Genomic DNA, 20267 nt, shown 5'->3' with positions numbered 1-20267 from the left:
GCTTGATTTGAATTAAAACAATCATTTAGAAAGCTTCTCAAGCTTGAGAGAGGGGTTGAGAAGAAGAAAGTTTTTGAGAAAATTAGAAAAAAACCATAAAATTTGATTTTACCTCCAAGTTTGGCTTGATTCTCTAATTGTAGTGAAGCCCCCCCGACCAATCAATTGGTCCACCGAGAGGAGAAGAGCAACTCCAAGAGTTGTTGTAGAGAGAGAGAGCTCCAAGCTCCCAAGAGAGAGGAAAATTTAAAGGATAATAGAAAATATGATTATTTTAATATAATACTGGCATAATATAGCTCCAATATTCAATTTTAAATGGCTGAGGGTCTATTTATAGGTGAGGGAGGCCACTAACCAAGTCCAACTGGGTTCTAGAATTTTCCAGGTTTAGTTTGACTCAATTTGGACAAGATTTGGACCAGTTTGGCTCCCTTTTTTATTTGGTTTGATCCAGGAGAGAGGAGAGATAAAAATATCACAATTTTTTGAATTAAAAATCCTTCCATACATGTGAAAGAGGCGCCTACTTCAAGAGTCTCCCTTTCCTTACCAAGGTGTCAAAAATGCATCATTATTCTAAAATATCTCATTTTTTTAGTAATATCTCATAATTTTTAACTAATAAACCTTGTACTCAGTCAACTCTTCATCTTATGTGAGGATTTACTCGTTTTTGGATATTTTCTTTTATTCTTTTGGATTCATCTCATCCCAACACTTGGATTAATCCAATTAGTCCATTGGATCCCTAATTGGACCATAATCCAAAAATTTCTGAAAATGTAGACCCTTAGGCTAAGGTCCCTTATACCATTTTCAGTTAATTCCTAACACATTGGAAAGTTCATTTTGAACTTCTATTTCAGGGGAATCCATTTTAGACACTAGGAGGATTTTTATATCCAAAGATATCTCAATTTTGGATTATCTCTCTCTAGATCAAAACAAGGTAAAACAAGATCTTTCTTCTATTTCAAAGAGGGGAATAATTACAAGAATAGAAGGGGAGGTTCTTACACCTTTACACCTCAAAAGGTGGAGGGTGGAATCTTACAACCGTACTGCAAGGAAGAGGATCCAACTTTGATGGATTTCTATGATGCTGAACGCAAAAGGTTACAAGCCTCTTCTACACAAGCCCCTCTACACAATGACCTACCATCTACGTCAACGACCGACTCTGTTAGAGTATCTACTCCTTCAACCCTATCCTCATCTACGAAGTTGGATGCCAAAACCTCGCAATCAACAACAAATATAAAAATGCAATCATTCACAAAACCCCCCACCCTGTTAGGAATTCCCAATACACCATTAACCACTTCATTCATTAACTAGCTTTTCTTATTCCTTTCGGAGGAACACAGACCATTGAACGCCATTTAACATCAAAGCCATCGACAAAGCTTGTTCATTCTCCCCACACAAAAGTTTTCAACATGATCATGAGGATGTGATCGTCATCAAGACGGGGGGAATGTTAATCCAATTCTAGGATTAACAAGAGCTACCACCATTATCTTACATCAAGGAGTCACGATAGATACACCAAAGGGTCATACATTCAAGATATGAAGCAATAGTGTCGAAAGCTACAACTTGGACGGGCCCCCGTAATGGTGTGACAGAGTATTTATGGCAATTCCCGCTTCAAGAGCATGTGGTAGTAAGATAGGATGAAGTACTAAGTGATATACTTCATGGATATATTATGAGATTAGTCATTGTAATAGCATTAGGCCTCTTATGAGCCTAAAGTGCCCAGCCGGCCACAATTTAAGTGAGTGTAAACACTTGTGGCCATGTATATAAGTGAATTTCTCTCATAATACAAGATACTCTCCCATTGTGCAATTGAGTCTGCAATTGAGTCTTGCTCTTGCTAATCCTCTTGTTAATCTCTCTCCCTAATGCATGCTAGTGAGTGTGTGTGAGTGAAGTGAGGTGAGAGGAGGGATGAGGACCCGTAGTGCAATGCGGCAGTGTGACAACACGCGCGGGAGATGCAGTCAAATTGCTTCTCAAGGAGTTGTAGAGCTTGGAGACCTCAAGGGTTACGAGCTCGGCCATTGGAAAGACCCTCACAATAGTTGCAGTTCACTAGGTAATCTCTTTTTGGATGTGTTTCAAGGAGGGTTAGTGTGAGTCCTAACATAAGTCGACTTGGCGACATATAGAGTTCTCGGCATTGATGACCTCCACTCAGGCTTCCCTCATGTTGATGTTAAGACTAGTAGGCCTCTAGATTTTACATGAGGAGATGAGTGACTTAGGAGTTAACGTTTTCAAGGACAGAGTATAGGAGTTCAAGGTGCTTTCGGAAAGATTGAGTGGAGTGCACATGAGTTGAATGCCTACCAAAGAGTCCTTTAGTACAACCAATTCACTGCACACGAGCACATGGGTGATGTTCGTCTCAGTGATGGCACGTGAGGTGATGGTGGTGTGGAAGTAGCAGTGCTACTTTACATGAGCAACATGTCCTTAGAGTAGAGAAGCCTCCACACTCAGAGTGACAAGCACGGACCATAGTAGCCCATTACAAATTTTGAGTTTATCGATAGAGATATCTTGCGCAGGAGCACGACATCGAAAGAGAGAGTGGGCTGTAGCTTATAGAACTCGTGAGCTCCCAATTACACCACCACCAGTCCATGATCCTACCTTTGAGGTAAACCTATCCACAAAGATTTGATAGCCCCTATAGTCGACACAACCTCCTCGATGTGCATAGCATCCTTGACTTGCACATCAACCCTCAATGAGATATGATGATATTGACGATGATATTGGTTGATAATGACAAAACTCAAATTAGTTGGGTTGTGTTATGCCCACCATAGCCACCACCATAACACAAGAGGAAAAGGAGCTCTAGTAACCACCCAACCATAGAGGGGAGTGTGGATTTATCCACACTCCCGGGCACTTATAGGGGCCTGCCTGCCCATAAGCCTGCTCGACTCCCCAAGTGCTCCAACTTGGGGGCCCTCAACCCTAGACCTCGGATGCACTCGCCACCCGCACTTTGACATTTAGGCTCTGCATTCGATTGAGCTCCCACATGCGGTTACATGCTATGTGACATTACCCCCCCATAAGAATAGTTTTCATCCACGAAAACAAACTGGGGAAAGCTTTTGGTAAGCGTATTTAATTGTTTTAATGTTTATGCCTCCTCTGACCTATCCTTCTAGTTAACAACTGTCAACAATACACAGTATGCCTTGTGTTCCAATCTCTAAACCCATGAATCCTCTTTGGTTCAAATGGAAGTGATCATAAGGACACAACTAGAACTTCCATGCAAACTATATTGCCCTGGTGATACACTGTTTTTTATGCCATTGACATGAAAAACTAAATATACTCGAGAGCTCTCTAGCAACTCAAGTTTTTAGACTACGCTACCAAGATGTTGAATCTTCTCCTTATATAGCTCTATGACCATAGAAGATCTAGAATAGTATCCATGCATCAACCTGAATGGAGTAAATCTAGTAGATGAATGTTTATCTCAATTGGATTGCTTTCTACTCATATATGCACAAGTAGAACTTGATCAACTTTTCAATCTGACCATAAACTCTAGATGGCTGGCCGTACTCATACTTAGAATAATATCCAACTTGTTGAAGATTTCCCTTCAAAAGTAACTACCTATCAAACTTCCTATCTCTATCCAAACACTAGATTTGTGGGCACATGCCATATAGTTTGTAGAGATGTTTGATAAAGAGCCTATCAAGCTTAAATGTTTTCACATATTTTAGTTGGATTAAACTTTTCCATATTGGTCAACCTTACCCCTCTTTTTTAAGAAGCATTTTTTTCGCAAAACAATAAAAAAAACTACAAACAAGTGTCCATATGTGCCAGACCATACGATCATCTACACCTACAACTTCTTAAGTACTATGACAAGGAAATCAAGACACATAACATGCATTTTCCTTAGTACTACAAGTAAGGAAACATGTAGCACTCGTGTTTCATTTGGAAAATATAAACCATAGTTGCCACTTGAAATTATGAAAGATGCTTATAAAACACAAATCGCTACTAAGGCATCGAATAATATCATCCCTTTGTATATGCTAGAAATTTACAAATCCTCAAAAACTTTATATTGAATGTGTTTCGACATTTAAAGAATTTCTTTACATGTTCTATGACATCAAATATGTTTTTCTATTATGGTTAGAAACCACATTAGCACAACTAATATGTGTGACTATTATAAGTCTTTAGTAATTTGTACTATATCGTGTGGTAAAATATTCAATTGACAATGTGCATAGTCTGAGGAAAGCTACACTTTCCCCTCTTAAAAAAACTTTGTATGTTTCCCCAAGAACAATTTTGAGTCCTTTTTTCTTCCTACTAGGACAATTCACACATCTTACAATGAAGATGATGTCCACATAGACAATATCTATGTGATCTATAGTGTCTACGCACTACTAGAAATCAAGAGTAATGTGTAAGCAATGAGAGTCGTACAACCCCCTAAGCCCATGAGTAGATACATACCTATCTACATTTCTTTATTGGCAACCACTCCAGGTGCCTAGCACTACGGCCATATGGCTCCACAACCACCCATGTCTCTATATGGGCTATCCGAGCACATCTAAATGCTAGTAGTCTAGAAGTGTGGGCTCACTAGAGCCCTTTACCAAGCCAAATAATACACAAACAAACCGTAAAACACTCTTAGCCACCACACACAATGCTACAAAGCAAGAATTGAGAATTCCTTTCTTGTTTAACCAGTTTATATATACATATGCTATGACATGTGGTTTAGGTATGCCTCCAACATACCTTACACAGATAGACAAACAATCTCAATCTCAATACTTTGAGATTTCTATGACATGAACATCACTTATCCAATTATATTTAGCACCAATATGAAGTCTAACAGATAACATTTCCTTGTTGCCTCCTCATCACAGTGGCGATGCATTACCTAACCACATGTGGCAATATACTACCCAAATGTAATCGATGACAAACAAGGAATATTGGGTCCTCGTATAAGATTCATAGAATATTTCCAAAACTCAAATTAGTATAAGTTGGCTTTTTCTTCTTTTGTGATGTTTGCTTGGTAAAGTTGAAATGCGTCCACTTTACCTTGTCTATATAAAACTAAAAATCCTTCCCTTGATTTGGTTGATTTCGTACTCATGGATATACTCTTCTCAAGTTGAAATATCTAAAGGAGCCATATTAGTCCCCAACCTTGAGTTTACTTCTGAATCACCTTGTTCAACTCTAAACTCAATATTCATGTCAAGAGACCCCTCTGATCACTTTGGATCAACACTCCCCTCTAGACATAGTAGACTATGGCTAAAATCACAAATGGTTATTTAGCAAAGTCTATCAATAACATAATCTATGTAGTGACTACGTACCATGAAAACAAAAGCCAAGAAAGTGAACTTTCATGTGTTTTCCTTAGTGTCCCATACCACCAAGGTCACAAGAGCCTACGTAGAACATTTGATGTCCCATACCATCAAATGATTATGAAAACTGTTGTGACACAATGTGAACCTTGTCTCTTATTCCACATCCCCAAAACCCAAGAGTGATGCAAAATATCACCATTTATATAAGGTATAATTTTTAAAACTATGTGTTCACATAAATCTTGGGCTACATGTAACTCCAACCACTTGGACTACAAAATTTTACGGAGTTATAATACAAAAACGAGGAAACTTATAGCCGATATTTCCCAGATGGCATAACATGTTATATACCTTCCCACTCCAAGCTCGGGGTTACTACAAAACCCATTGACTATGAGCATGGGATCACTACGAATCTCGTTAAAGGGGTAGTAAAAAATATCTTTTTGCCTCTCTTCCCATAAATAGGGTCAAGACCTAACCCAGACATCTTTGTAACCAAAGATTCTCTCACATTAGCATGTTATAACCCATGCACAAGGGCATGCATCTCTAATGGACCATGCATGAGGACTTGCATCTTTGCGGACTAAGCCAACAACACTCTGGCTTTGTTAAACACCCAAAGATGCTTTCTTATCATTTAGTGATAAGAATAGCAGGCGTAGTTTGGTCTCAGGAACACTACGGTGAAGTTTCAAGACAATGTCAAGTAGTTTTAGACCATTTTCGGGCATGATGGGATCATTTTTTGTGTGTTTAGGCCCTCTTGGAGAAACCCATGTAGAAAACATGAGATAAAGCACCATATCTCGCCCGAATGATGTCCGATGATGGTACTTTGCAACAAGTACCCCACATACACTTGTAATTTTTTACCATCAAACATTGTTTGAGCATGACATAATCGAGAAAACCCAAAGTTTGTGTGTTGGGGTGCTCTTAGAGAAATCAACATAGAAAAAATGCGAGATGGAGCACCATATCTCTCCCAAACAAGGTTTGATGCAAATGGTGTGAGCAAACTTTGCAAGTATGTGGGGAGGGGTACCCCACACACACTTGTAAAGTTTGGTTAGACATCATAAAAAACATGAGATGGAGAACCATATCTCGCCCAAACGATGTTCGATGGTGAGACCAAGCTTTACAAGTATGGGGGAGGGATATCCCAGACATAGTTGCAAATTTCAACCTCCATGAGATGTCGTTCAGGTAAGACGAGATCGAGAAGATCCAAATTTTATATGAGAAACCTATGAAAACAATGTGAGATGGAGCACCACATATCGCTCGAATGATATTTAATGGTGACCGAGCTTTGCAAGTGTGTGGGGAGGGATACCCCACACACACACACATAAATTTCGGCCACTATGAGAGTTTTTTGGGCATGACGGGATTGAGAAAACCCAAATTTTATGTGTTTGGGTCCTCTTGGAGAAACCCACATAGAAAACACAAGACGAAGTACCATATCTCACCTGAATGATGTTCTATGGTGACCAAACTTTTCAAGTGGGGAGGGATACCGCACACACTCTTGCAAAGTTTAGCCCACCATTAGATGTTTTTAAGGTAAGACGAGATCAAGAACTCATGAATATCATAACTGAATGCAATAGTGCTCAGAAGATGTATCTCACAAAACATAAGCAATGCCCAATGCAACAGTGCTCAATGAAGACATATCTCATATAACATAAGCAATGCCCAAATACATCATTATGTGCACTAAGCTAACTATTTTGAGTTTAGTCACTATTAATAGATCTGTTTAAGTATAAATCATATCTCATAAAACATAATTATTAACCAAGAACATCATAATGTGAGCTAACCCAATTTGGTCTGAGTTTGGTCACTATTGATAAAAGATGATAAACTATCTCCAAAGAACCTAGCCATCGCCACTCTCTCATGCTCTCTCATGCTCTCTCAAAGTATCTAATATGCTCTCATGATCGGCTACTACCTGTAAGATGCTAACGTGACTGGGATGATGGTGAAGGTTAAGCTTAATTGCTCGCAACCACTAAATGGGAAAATTGAAAGGTCTCTAAATCCCACTTCCACTGCTATTGGAAGTGAGAATGAATCTCCTAGCTTGGCCAACCTAATAATAGAAATACCCTACCATAATCATGCTGTGGCCATTAAAGTGAAACTTGTGCTCATCCACTATGTCATGGTCAAGGATGCACTTCCACCTAGTGCATCTCATGAGATACTAATCGACCCCCTTCTCATTATCCTCATTAGCAATGACTACAAAAGCATCACCCTCCTCCTATAAGAAATCTATCAATGTGTTATAGTCTACGAAATGAATTAGGCTTGTAGGTAATAGGACTGTATGGAGGATGTGGAAGGTGCATAAGAGTCAACACCTTCTCAAACTACGGATTAGCCCATGCTGACATAGTACAATCTGTGTAGTCCATCACCATCCATACATCACCCACAAAAATGTTGAGTGAATATCCTAGGGGGCATGTGCTATCATGCTCTTAATGGAATGGAGTCCAAGAGTTCCTGCAACTATTTCCAATCATGCGGTGTGAGATCAATTATGCTACCAACCACACACCAAAAAAGCCTCCTTATAGATGGGATATGAAGATGTTGCTCTCCCTACCAAATGCTAGCCACACCAGTCCACCACCTGGGTTGCACCTCAAAATCTATCTACACATGCCAAAGCTGGGAATGATGAACAACAAATTTAACACATGCTCTCCCTTCCCATGTCCAATCTCAAAGAAGATCTGATGAACAACAAATTTAACACATGCTCTCCCTTCCCATGTCCAATCTCAAAGAAGATCCAAATGATTTCAATGCCGGAAAGTGCCACCTATAAAGCCAATAGAACTATTGTGCGCACTCTCAAACTGTGCACCATATCCATACAACACCCATCGTCTCGCTATCGCCAAGTTGTTGAGATATCGAGCTCAACTAGTGCTATGACGACAGACATTGATGACCCACCTAGGTGATAGCTTCCGCATCTACACCACTGGCATGGTTGGTGAGATTATGGGTGATATGCGGCCAGTGGGATGACATGATGTGTGACAGCCATTTTGGATTACTAGAGACTGGCATAGTTATAGCGCCAGCTCATTTAGTCGGGTTCACATTACCCTTGTATGTTGTAGTATACTTGAGTACTAACCCATATAGTGTGTACTCTTATCTTTATGTTAGGTTGGTTGAGTAGAGAAGAAGAAGATAGAAGAAAATTCAGCTATCCATCTCTGTCTTATGTCTTGCTCTCTCTTGTGTGTGTGTGTGTTTGCTTGCTAGGGTTTGAAGCTCTCCCTCTCCCCCACATTCTCTTTATGGTATCAGAGCCTGGTTTGTGTGAGAGATAAGGAAGCAAGCAAGAGGCAACAACAAGCAAGGAAGGAAGTGAAACTACACGGTTCGTGTGAGAGCTCAGGAAACAAGGAAGAGGCAACAACAAGCAAGGAAGGAAGGTACTACACCGGGTAAGAGCACCATCATCTCTTTCCCCTTCTTGGTTTAGGTACAACACCCCCTCAGTAGCTTTGGGAGCTACACCTCTCTGATTGAGAAGCTGTCTTCGTGGGAGCGGAGTTACAGGGCAAGTATTCTATCTTGTTGGATAAAATGTTTTCTGCTACATTCGCGTTTCAGGTGCGTTTTTACGGGCCCCGTTTCCTCACTGCAGGGTATTTTCTGGAAGTTCTGGTAGAGAACTGTTTTTGCTCAAAATCTAGTTATTGCAATGCAGCATTGCATTTTGGAAGTGCAGACAAGGTTTGCACATGTATTGTTGATACTGGGTGTATGTACATGTACTCTGGTCACATTTGGTGACACACAGGCTGTGCTGAAGTGCCACTTCTGCAGCAGTTACAAGAGATACTACTATATTATAGGTTGCATACATAAGTTGTCTATTTGCAGGTTATTTGGTTGTTGTAGGAAAACATGTCTGACGGAATTACTCAGATTGTTAGTGAGAAGCTGGATAAGAATAACTTCCATGCCTGGAAGTTTAGAATGACCAATTTTCTAATGGGTAAAGGATTTTGGGATTATGTAGAGGGAGACAATGAGGAGCCTCCAGAGTTATCTGAGGAGAATGCCACTCTTGTAGATATAAAGGCATTCAAGGATTGGAATCAGGGTGCAAGAAAAGTCATGTATTGGCTTTCAATTAGTGTCACAGACACTATGATAGGACACATACAAGATGCAAACACTCTAGCAGTTGCATGGTAGAATCTGGTTTCGATGTTCCAGACTAACATATATTTGCCCTATGCATCCTTTGCATCCCACTTGGCTTACTCCAATATGGGAGGTGCAAGAGGAACCGAAGTGGACAATATGATTAAATCATCAATAGACTTAGATGGTGCTAGGATGAATCTCTGAACTCGATACATAGGCCCAAAGTTGTTTTTTCGTACGGTGCTAGGATGAATCTCTGAACCCGATACATAGGCACCATCCTATGGAAAAACATGATGAATCATCATCATGTTTTTCCATAGGATGGTTGGTGCCATTCAACTTATCCTCCACCACTAAGCATGCCAAACAAATCATTGCTTTCTACCATTATGTTGTCCCAAACACCTACACAATACTGCAAATGCACTCAACAAAGTATGAATAAGAGCGAGTATCGGTTGGAAAATTTACTCAAATTTGAGATCCATCCTTCTTATTTCTTTGCACAATATAGGAAGGGTAGAATGACATCATTCATGGTCGAGGTTGAGGGTTTAACATCACACAATGCCATATGAGAGAGTGCTTGTGACCCTAGTCAATGCAGCATCATCACATCATATGTAGAGCTATATGAGGATTTGGATCCAAAAAATCTGGGTCTACAATTAATGACTCCATGAATTTTGGATAACCTCCCTAGCACCTCATCTTCTTGAAAGACAAAAAGAAATTGAATGTCGATGAGAAAAAGATAATATTTCCCTTCAATCCACTATCATGGGGTGGGGGAAGGTAGGTTAGTTCCATAGTAGGGTCCTCATCATTCACATCTTCAACAATATACGATTGACATAGATGTTGCAAAGTTTCCAAGGTCAAAGCCTCTTCATCCAAAATATTGAGGGGTTTCTCTTGCTCTTCCCTTTGAGTAGTTTTCTCTTACTCCTCTTGATCTTCCCTCTTAACATCAAAGCTAAACCTTTTTTCCCCTAAGCCTTTGCTTTTTGCAGGAGCTATCTTCATTTTTTGAACGTGAAACAAAAACAAAATGATATGCATCTCCCAAGAAATGAAAGTTGTGCCAATATTTCTTAAGCTCTTGTTAATAAGAAATTCTACATCCACTGACCTATAGATATTTTCTATGAAAGTTGTGCCAGTATTTATTAATCCCTTGTTGATAAGAAATTCTACATTGACTGATCTATAGATATTTTCTATAATTCTAGCTAATCTCTTCCCAAAACTTCTAAAGTCATCAAAAAGATGATTCAAATCATCACAAGGAACCCATCCCTTTGATGAATCTTCAAAGTTGATAGCCTACAAGGCTATAATTTTTTCCATGTATAACATAAGCTCTCTGAACTTAGAGCCATGATGATTATAGATCAGACAACTCCTCCTACTTACCAACAAGCTCCCCACCACGTGCAATAAAATCATGAAATACAGTATTAGGAGTAGTGTCCATGAAGAATTCTCTATTAGGTTGCAATATAGTAATCCTCGTAGGATATTCTAGTAGAGAGAAGACTGGGGTGACCACTCAATAATAGTAGGAGAATCTAGCAAAATAATGAGGGAAAAAAAGTGACACTATAAATATAAAAAACTTACCCTAAAAGTAAAGTTTCCTAAAAATAACTCTACTTGATTAAGAAAAGCTACTAAAAAAATAATGAAAACTAACAATTTCAAATTTCGCTTAAATTGAAAAAAGAACACTATAAATCATTTCACGAAAACTTTTGACATGGCCAATCGTGCACCTCCCAATTTGTCCCATCAATTGCATATTAGGATGTAGCTATCCTAAAAGCTTCTTTATGTATCAAAATCAATCAATGGAAAGTTCTATAATAGTCTTACATCACAATTTCACATCACAATTGCACATTACAGGATGCCATGGCAACAATTTAACAAAACAAGTAAATATGAGGGGTTAATGATGGCTAATATAGCATAATGGATTCCAATAATACAGGATAAGATAGCATTATTATGGGTCTTCATAAAATAAATTACCATTTACCTCATGAAGAAGCTCTTATTGGATGGATGCACCATGTGTAGTGCCACATATAAGAATGTTCTTGGACAATAGACCATGACATCAACTAAAAATACTCCTTGGTATCTTAGAGATTAAAACTCCAAAGATACTGAAAATACACACTATCCCTTGCATTAAAATTTTCATAAAAGAATCTCCCTAAGGACTTCAATTGCAAGTAGTGGAACTACTTTTTTCTCAAATGAGAATATCCACATTACTCTAAATCTAATAAAAGAAAAATAGAATCATGCATAACATATCCGTGAATTATGCAATGTATATTGTTCAAACAATTAAGTTAATAATAATACTTTCACTGGTTTAGAAATTTAAGAAACATTACTTGCAACATCATAAGAGCTATAATTTCCAAAATCAATAGTGTAAATTGGATTCTCAAACATTAAAACCCAGTTGACTAAAAATCACCCCATAAATTCAATGTATAGCAAGCTCTTTCAATTTCAATAACACCCTGTACTCCATGCACAATTCTCAAGAAATTCTCATTAGAGAGAATTTGTCATTGATTTTATCCTAATGGAATCTTTAACGATGGTAGGTACATAAACATGTGCATGCAAGGATCTCCTCCTCTAGGAGCTCTAACACAATGGCCATGGTGATGACTTATCATTATTATGAGAGAGAGTAGTAACACTTATACAACCAAAGAGTCTTATGCTAACATAGTTTGATGACACATCACCCATCTAACACCATTGCTTACCTACTCCTACTTAATCTAACAGTCACATTCTTTCCAACTCATGTAGTCAATCATATGCACCTCAGCATGGCGGCACTGTAGATCTACAAACCACCCTTTATTGAGACTTCTTTGGAGACTTGTGAATTAGTTGGAATCTTGATGAGATCATTTCTGACAAGGAAATGGTTATCACCCTTAGCTCTTTGTATAAATCTTATCTGGGTTTCAATGCTTCCCTCCAACTTTCTTTCAGAGGCAATGCAACCCCTTTCACCTATCAAGAGCTTGTTAGCGTACTGTTACAGGAGGAACAGTCGAAAAAGAACGCCTTTGAAAGTTCTAGTAGTGAGATCAAGCTCTAGCAACCATGGATAAGGGCCAAAAATTTTAACGGAAGAACAATTCAAACAAAACTTCTAAGGCTAAAGGTGATTCCGAAAAGTTAAAGAAGATGAATTGTTGGTATTACAAAAAGCCCAGCCATGTAATTGAAAATTACTTCAAACTTCAAAATAAAGAAAAGAAGAAAATAGAATCCAACAAGTGTTCTCGTAATTCTGTCCCTGTTGACACTCAAATTTCAACTCTGGTATGTCATTGCCCATGAAGACTTATCACTAATAGCTATTTGTAATTGTAATCCTAAACAAGATGCAGGTGTCTGAGTGCAACTGTCTCTAACAGTTGGTTTCTTAACATTGGTGCTTCTAAAAACATTGTTTGGTTAAACATGTAGAGATTGTGCAAGGTGGTCACACTGTTACATGTGCCAACAATGCCTCTTATCCCGTTAAAGGTATTGGTGAGATAATTCTCACTATTATAGTGGTGAGGACCTTTGTCTTCAAAATGTACTTTTTGTTCCACAAATTCAAAATAATCTACTTCTATGCCCACTCTAGCAAGGGGGGGAGCCTTAATGTTAAACTTTCAGATGATAAATGCATTATCCCTAATATAGAGAACATAACAAATAAATTTTCCTTATTGGATCTTCAACCACAAGTGGTTTATACAAATTGGACATGTATGACAAGTGTGATGTTGCTTGTCTGGTAGCTCAGTTATGGCATGCTAGGTTTGGCCACACTTTTATGGATGGTTTCATGCTTTTGCAAAAACATGGGATGTTAGAGAATCTTCCTCGACTTGATCCACCACCACGATATGTTTGTGAAGGATGCATCCTTGGTAAACTTTTCCATCAAAGGGATTGATTATGATGAAACTTTTGCTCCAACTTCCCTTATTACCACTATCTGATTTATTATTACTTTGGTGGCCCATCATGGATGGAAAACGTACAATTAGACAACAAAGTCCCAAATCTTGGTACCAAAAGATTCATGCCTATTTAATTGGACAGGGACTTTAAAACAGCCCTACAGAAAGCACCTTACATGTGAAAAAGAACAAGCAAGTATGGAGAGTTAAGTTGGAAGGTGATTGTGGTGAGGGAGTGGCATCTAGGTCACCCATTGCCGGCTTTCAATCCTCCTCCTTTAGATCTTCTCTATCATCCTTGCTACCCAAAGAACGCTTTTTAACACCCTTCAAATTTTCATCCTTTAAGAATTGTCCTCATCATTCTTAAGGAGTAGTCTTCTAAGGAGTCATCAACTTCACTTCTTCATATTTGGGCTTGTGACTTGTGAAAAAAGGCATATGCCTCCTATGCCTCATCCTTGGAGCCTCTTGCAAGTACGCCACATAAATAGTTTAAATGGTGGCATCTCCACTTGTAAGGGAATGCTCGTGGTATATGTAGGCTATTTGATATAGTCAAAGGATTCCCTTTGGGTTATAATAGGCATGTGACATAACTAGCGTGGCTACTAACCAAGCAAAAGAAATAAAAGAAATGCGGTGAAGAGAATACACTCTGGTGGTAAGCTAGGAAATATCACACTTTTGCCCAATGGTGGCCAAGTGGCTCAGCCAAGGTCCATTGAGCAACTAGCTCAGCCCAGCTCAATCACAGTAGGGCTATCACAAAGGTCTACTAAGTTTGGTGGTTGGACGGTGGAGCAATCGATGGAGGTGGCGACGACAATCTGGCAATGAACATACTACAGTTTGTGGCAAAATCAGCAGGCAATGTGCAGCTCTAGCTCTGATACCATTTGTGGCAGGAGCTAAGGAGGATGGAAGATGGACATTGTGAGTGTCTGTAGAGAGATGAAGAGAGAGAAGGGTAAAGAGAGAATAATGCTCAAGAGAGAGGCAGTAATGCATGACTAGAATGATTTGACTGTTGTTTTTCTTCAATCAAGTACAATACCTTTATAGGTATTGTATTTGACTGAAGGTTCATCCTATGACATCATTGCTTATCTCAAATACATATAAAATATTTGGATATTATGCTTGTCACTCTAAGAGTGGGTTCACACACAAATACACACAATGACTGTTCACACCCTTTTAGGGACTCTTCTCTCTCTCTCTCTCTCTCTCTCTCTCTCTCACACACACACACACACACACACACACACACACAAGGACACATAAACAGGGGTATACACACATGATGAGACATGTACAAGGGCTTGTTCACATACATGAGGCTCTGAATATCCAACACCACTAAAATCGTTGTTGGTACCTCCAAAAGAGGGTGGTAATAAGATAAGGGCTACCTAACTTATGAGGTCACTAGTCTTTTAAGGATCAACAACTCCTAAAAGAGAGTGGTAATAAGACAAGGGCTACCTCAAGCAGGTACATATAAGGTCACTAGTATTTTGAGGATTAACAACTCCTAAATCTCCTTTACTTTGATTTATTGAAAAGATAAGCACAGCTAAGATATAAAGATTTAATACTACAAAGAAGCTATAACACATTAAGAAAATGCATAACAAAGTGATTATAAAGACTAATAGAGAGTGACAATGACACAAGAATGCTCAAATGTGGGGGGCCTTAATTCACTGATTTTATAAATGGAGAATCACCATACCTCAGCTTCACAAATACAAAAATAAAAACCTTCATCCCTCTGTGACATGAGACTAGATATCACTATCACAATTATCCTTCTTGGCTACATTTGGCAGGTGTCTCCTTGAATAATTAATCAAATAATCCTTGATTTAACCCCACTTTGAGCCCACCTAAAGGACCCTCATGTACGTATATCAAAAGTCTTCTAAGTCTACATAGGACATGCACTCTTTCACACTCCTCCACATGCTCTCCACATGCCATCATCCACAAGCTTGGCATGTGTTTGCCATCTTATTTTAATATAGTTAACAAGACATGTAGGCATAAGGTCCACTTTTATTTTCACATCACTTGTATGTATAGAGCATACTTGTGGTGGTATTTACAAGATGCACGTTGGCACATGAAATAAAACCTTAGGAAATACAAAATCTTAAAAGGCAAAACTGTTGTTAGTGCCAAAAGCCACCATTCCATTGCACGTGCCATAATATTTCACTTTATTATCGTTGTCAGTGCCACCATTCCATTGCACGTGCCATAATATTCCACTTTTATTATCATTGCAAAACCACCAAAATATATACAAATTTGAAAAATAAAGTACCTTGTTCTCTATTTGGGGAGGATCATTTTTAAACCCTTCTTTTGGAGAATCAAATCTTTACTTAGGGAGCCTACCCTTTCATCCCCCTTAATACCACTTGTTATATTCTTATTACCTCTCTAGAGGTACTTCCCTTTGGGCAACATTATACATTGTTTAAAAAAATGCCCAAACCTACCAACGTTAAAAACATACTCCAAGAAAAGGCCCAAAATCTAATTTAACTTTTAGGCTTCCTACAAAGCCTAATTCTATTAACAGAGTTTTAGGAGTTTCTTTGAAGGTATTCTAGGATATGTACTTATTTTGAAGCTCTTCCCTTTGATGGATTAGGTATATAGAGTGTGGGACCAAGTTGTTTTGGTAAGAGGACCCAGTGTAGGCCTGTTGGAGATGTAATCCACACTTCTAGAGAGAACCAAATCACGTGGTGAGATTGGGTTTGAATCTTGGCAAGTTGAGGTTTCTACAGATTGGATTACCAGAGGTCACCTAACACCTTAAGGTTTCAGGGTCTGGATGGCTAGACCAATTTGTGGAACACCTTAGTTAAGCACGCTTGCGCGCAGTAAAACACAACTGGGATGGGTGACCTCCCAGGAAGTGGGAGGATCCATGTTTCCAACACGATATCAGAGCCCAGGAAGTGGGAGGATCCATGTTTCCAACATGGTATCAGAGCCCAGGTGTGATGTTGGAAGCTAAGACCTCAACCACAGTGTGGCTTGAGGGGAGGTGTTGGAGATGCAATCCACACTTCTAGAGAGAACCAACTCACGTGGTGAGATTGGGTTTGAATCTTGGCAAGTTGAGGTTTCTATAAATTGGATTACCGGAGGTCACCTAACACCTTAAGGTTTTAGGGTCTGGAAGGCTAGATCAATTTGTGGAACACCTCAGTTAAGCGCGCTTGCACAGGAACACAACTGCGATGGGTGACCTCCCGAGAACTGGGAGGATCCATGTTTCCAACAAGGCCACAATCAAGGAAGTAGATTCAAATACTCAACCTATACTAGGCATGCCTATAGAGCAGGCTTTGGTTAACATCAAAGAGAGGATCTCTATAATGAAGTACTAAGGCATAAAAAGGTTAATGGACCAAATAACATGGCAAAGGCTTGAGTCTTTCTTGACAACTTGAATACTTCATGAATCAACACAAGAATTTGAGTGGTAATGTGCATGTGAAATTAGGAAACAAGGAAAATTTACCACCAAAGTCATTCTCTTTTGGGAGTTTGCCTACATCACGCGGTGGTGATGCAAAAGGAAAGCATGTAGCGTTTGATTTTACACATGTGGATGGGTCATGGGATCATGTTGATCCATCCATGAGGTCATGCATGGGTAATGCTAAAGAGGATGATGATGAGTTCAAGGGTATCAAGGACAAGGTGGGCTTCTCAAAGCTCAAAGGGGAGGGATCACGCAATGAAGAGTATGATGAGTGAGTTGACAAGTTGGACATGTACTTTGATCTGAACCCAAGAATTGATCATGCTAAGGTGTACTTTGCCTCACTCCACATTGAGGGGTATGCATACACTTGGTGGTGACACTCGCATGATAATGGATGTGAGATCACCACATGGGTGCTTTAAGAGCACATTTAGGACTGAGAGGGATCTTTATGACTACGTGGTTATGCCATTTGGGCTATGCAGTGCACCCACCACTTTTTCACTACATGGTTATGCCGTTTAGGCTATGCAATGCACCCGCCACATTTCAAGCCTTGATGAATAGTGCTTTAACCATTTCTCTACAAGTTTGTGTTTGTCTTCTTCGATGACATTTTGGTGTATATAGTAAGGGTGAATACAAGCACTTGAAGCATGTGTGCATCGTTTTGGATGCCTTGCATGCCAACCAATTGTATGCCAAGGAAAGAAAACGTACGTTCATGGCTAGTGAGGTAGAGTACCTTGGTCACATTTTTGGCAAAGATGGCATAAGAGTGGATCCCAAGAAGGTGGAGTGTGTGCAAAAGTGGCCTATTTTGACCAATACAACTCAATTGAGAGGGTTCTTGTTGGGACTTGTATCATTCTATAGGAGATTCATTGAAAGATATGTGCACATAGCCGCACCTTTGATGAACAAGCTCAAGAGCGAAGCATTCTTTTGGGATGCAATTGCAAATAAGAGCTCAAGAGAATGCTTACATTAGCCCCTATTTTGATGTGTCCTGACTTTTCAAAGCCATTCAAAGCCATAAGGGTAGATGAAAGTGGAAGAGGTATCAGTGTCGTATTATAGCAAGATCATGGGGTAATTTCATGTAAGAGCCGCAAATTAAATGATAAGAAGATGGAATTGTATGTATATGATCAAGAAATGATCTCCATCTTGTATGCAATCGAGAAGTGGCACCATTATCTCTATGGGAGATGTTTCTATGTTAGAAGTGATCACATGAATGATTCCGCACGAGTGATGCACTTCATAGCATAGAAATTATCTAGGAAGGCCGAGTCAAGCACTTTGACCTTGCACACAAAGCTGAATTCACCTTCACCCAATGTGGCAGCTGGAAGAACTATAGGCGCGAACTATCCAACAATCGTAGAACTGGTGCATTGGCTGGAAATGACCTCTATTTTGGCAATTTTTGTAGGATGTACTCAAATATTTTCTATCTCAACCAAATCTATCTCCAAAGCAAAGAAGATGGGTGGCCACTTTGCAAAACTATGATTCTGAAATCACCTACACAAAGGGAAAGGACAATGTAGTGGTTGATGATGCTCTTTCACGGACGTGGGCTTATTACTTGAATGAAATCTCGAAGGTACACAAAGATTGGGTCATGGACATTCAAGAGGAATATCTCTTGGATGAGGATGTGTCACAAATGGTGTAGAAATTACAACAAGGTACCCATGAAGATTTGCCTCATTATAAGCTCAAAAACGGTCTCTTTCACTATAAGGACAAAGGTCTATCTTATACCTAGTTCATCATACAAGGCCAAAGTGTGATGGAGGAAATGTATGCAAACCCTATGGCAGGTCATTTGGGTCTCTACAAAACCTTTGACAAGATAAGGAAGAGTTTTTTATGGAAGGAGATATGGAGAGATGTGCATGTATATGTCACAAAGTGTTACCATGTCGATTAAACAAAGATCCGACACATAAGCTTACCTATTTCTTAGGGGAAGTGGACACATATATCTATGGATTTTGTCATGGGACTTCCTCACACAAAGAAGGGTTGGGACAGCTTATATGTAAAGGTAGATCGGTTAACAAAAATGGAACACTTCATTCCTTCCAAGGTCACTTACAAGGCATCCGTAGTTTGTGTTCAAATTGCATGGTATGCCTCAACAAATTGTACGTGATCAAGATGCCAAGCTCATGGGTTCATTTTGGAAAACACTATTTGAGCTCATGGGGACCAAATTGCTTCCTAGCACTGCCTATCACCTAGAAACGGATGGGCAAACGAAGAGAGTCAACAAATTGGTGGAGACATACTTGAGGCACTTTTGTTTGACACTCAACATGCATGGGATGATTGGGTAGTTTTGGCGGAATTCATTTACAATAGCACAAATCATGTAAGCATTCGCATGTCGCCTTTTGAGGCCATTTATGGATACAAGATGAATGCGCCAATGGTAATCAACCAAAAAGATATTGCAAATCAAAATTCACAAGAGGAGGTTGAGAGAATTCAAACTCTACTACAATAATGCAAGGACAATTTAAAGAATGCTCAAAGAAGTATGAAGTAATATGCTGATGCCAATATAAGATTTATGGAGTTCAATGTGGGTGATTGGGTGCTTTTATGCATACCAAAGTCAAGATATTTATCTCTTAAGGGTAATACAAACACCAAATTGGCACATAGGTACTATGGTCAGTAGAAGATTGAGAGAAGAGTTGGGCACGGCGGTAAGTGGCTTAAAAACTAATGCTACCGACAACTACATGCATACATGATGCATTCCATGTCTCTCAATTGAAGGCATATGTGGGGCCAATAGTGAAAGTGCAAAATGAGTTACCTCCCATGAACGAGGAAGGTATGGTAGAATATGTTCTGGAAAAATTATTGGGCACTAGAGAAAGGATATTGCGCAACCTTCTTTGGTGGAATATCTCATCAAATGGAGGGGTTTACCCAACGAAGAGGCTTCATGGCAACCCGCCTCCTCGATCTTAGAAGGATATGAGGAACTTTTGGGTGCATGTTGTGGGACAAATGAGGAGTAATAATAGTGATTTTGCTTGCTGGAATTTCCTATAAATCACTATTAGAGAGCTTCATAGCACTTGG

This window comes from Cibotium barometz, chromosome 38 (assembly GCF_041138505.1).
Source record: "Cibotium barometz isolate CiBa-2024 chromosome 38, ASM4113850v1, whole genome shotgun sequence".
In the NCBI taxonomy this organism is placed as follows: Eukaryota; Viridiplantae; Streptophyta; class Polypodiopsida; order Cyatheales; family Cibotiaceae; genus Cibotium; species Cibotium barometz.
Note: the sequence above shows the minus strand (reverse complement) of the source record.